General features: G+C 46.0%; 1 protein-coding gene across 2 annotated transcripts in view; it reads right to left on the bottom strand.

The window, feature by feature from the left end:
- trim67 (tripartite motif containing 67) overlaps window positions 1-2500 on the bottom strand; it is a 33968-nt gene that overhangs the window by 26762 nt on the left and 4706 nt on the right. The window lies entirely within an intron of this gene.

Here is a 2500-nt window from a genome sequence, read left to right as displayed (position 1 = left end):
AACTTAAACCTGGCAACGAGGCATTAAAAATAGCTCATTAAAATGAGTTCAGTACAAAGTCTGGAAAGGATACTATTTTGAAGTAGACCTTCTGAATTTTCCCTTCACATTGTGAGTTTGGTAATGACAATGGCTGTTGTTGGTGTTGTCTGTGAGGTTTGGTGGTGGTGGTGGTGGTGCTGTTGGTGGTGGTAGTGGGGGGAGAGAGGGGGCAGGGTTCTTCAGGGGCTGGCGGTGCCTGCTGGGGTATGACGAGGAGGGGAGAAGCGTTCCCGTGACCCGCCGGGAGAACAATAGACAGACACACTCTCGCGTGTTTGGCTCTCCTCTTCAGCAAGGGCTCACGACCGTGTCGACCTTGTCACGAAAATGCCATCCCAGAGAGAGAGAGAGAGAGAGAGAGAGAGAGAGAGAGAGAGAGGGAGAGGGAGAGGGAGAGAGAGAGAGAGAGAGAGAGAGAGAGAGAGAGAGAGAGAGAGAGAGAGAGAGAGAGAGAGAGAGAGAGAGAGAGAGGGAGAGAGAGAGAGGGAGAGAGAGAGAGAGAGAGAGAGAGAGAGAGAGAGAGAGAGAGAGAGGGAGAGAGAGAGGGAGAGAGAGAGAGAGAGAGAGAGAGAGAGAGAGAGAGAGAGAGAGAGGGAGAGAGAGAGAGAGAGAGAGAGAGAGGGAGAGAGAGAGAGAGAGAGAGAGAGAGAGAGAGAGAGAGAGAGAGAGAGAGAGAGAGAGAGAGAGAGAGAGAGAGAGAGAGAGAGAGAGAGAGAGAGAGAGAGAGAGAGTGACTGAAATCTCTTTGCGCCCGTTTCCCTGTCCCCTACTAACCCTACAGCTACAGTCGTTTTATTGTTGATTTCATTGTTGCTCAGGTAGGTAGGAAAACTCACACCCCCATACTTGAAATGCAACCACATGTTTTCTAACAATGAGACTGGGGCTGATCTGAGGATTAGGAGGACGAACACATGCCTCTGGCCTTCCATGCATCCATCCATCCATCAACAAATCCATTTATTTTTCTTATACCCATTCACCTATCCATCCATCCATCCATCAATTCAACCACACATCTATCCATTAATTAACCCATTCATCCATCCATCCGTCCACCCATTCATCAATTCACCCATCCATCCATCAGTTCCCCCATCCATCCACTGGTCCATCCCTTTTCCACCGCCTTCTCTTCCCTAACCACCTACTCAATTCACCTATTTTTTTCCATGCCCCCCTCCTGCTCCGTCTCCTGTCTGGATGCTAGTACCCACTGTGGGTTGGTCACACCACAGGCCAATGCCGTTTGATCATGTGTCTGGTGCTATCTGAAACCAGACTTATAGAGTGCTGCAATCTCTGACGAAAGCCTCTGGATCTGGTCACCAGATCGAGGCATACTAATCTGTGGCTGCTGCATTCAGAACCTCAGTACAGACATAAATACATACTAATGAAAAAGTTTTTTTTCATGTGTATCATGCGTGTGTGTGTGTGTGTGTGTGTGTGTGTGTGTGTGTGTGTGTGTGTGAGTGGGTATGTAAGCAAGTGTTTTCATGTGTTCTGTGTTTGTGTGTGTGTGTGTGTGTGTGTCTGTCTGTCTGCTTGTGTGTTTTTGTGTGTGTGTGTGTGTGTGTGTGTGTGTGTGTGTGTGTGTGTGTGTGTGTGTGTGTGTGTGTGTGTGTGTGTGTGTGTGTGTATGTGTGTGCGTATGTGCATACGTGTGTGCATGCATGTCTGCATCTACTTGAAACACTGCTATCAACATTTATTACTATTGTATAGTTTCTGCCTTCCTTGTAGTTGTTTCTAATGATGTTATTGCAGTAGTTGTAAACTTGGTAAAATTTTGGCCTAATACCAGTAAGATCACCAAACAAACAAACTACAGCCAGCCAGAGTACCCAAAGCGTTACACAGGAGAGAGAGAGAGAGAGAGAGAGAGAGAGAGAGAGAGAGAGAGAGAGAGAGAGAGAGAGAGAGAGAGAGAGAGAGAGAGAGAGAGAGAGAGAGAGAGAGAGAGAGAGAGAGAGAGAGAGAGAGAGAGAGAGGGCTATCCTCAAGGGTGTACTTAGGTAAACCTCAAGAGAAAAAATGGGGAAGACAGGGAAGAGGGTGAGCCATAGGGTTGGGGGGAGGGTTAAGGGGAAGGTATGTCCAATCAATTATTGATCACGCCATCTTGGCTATTAATGAACGTATGTACCGCTGGCCCACGTACATGGGCGGGGGTAGGCAAAGGAAAAAATATATGCAGCGACAGAAGCAAGATTTCTAATTGAGAGCTTGTGTGTTGCATTGTTGCCCTGGTTTTCATTCTTGGGACTGTATATAACAGAAAAAGTGAGGAAATTACTGAGAATATACCATATGATTATGGTTCAATGATGAAAATATGAGTTTGAAATAGTTACTGAAAATGTGTTGCAACATCGCTGTCAAAATGATTTAGTGAATAACTGTTTTAATGACTATGGATTTTTTTAATTCTGTAACATCTTAATAAAGACATCAT

Source organism: Gadus morhua, chromosome 21 (assembly GCF_902167405.1).
Source record: "Gadus morhua chromosome 21, gadMor3.0, whole genome shotgun sequence".
NCBI classification, from domain to species: Eukaryota; Metazoa; Chordata; class Actinopteri; order Gadiformes; family Gadidae; genus Gadus; species Gadus morhua.
The sequence above is the reverse complement of the archived record's forward strand: the minus strand, read 5'-3'. Positions and strand labels throughout refer to the sequence as shown.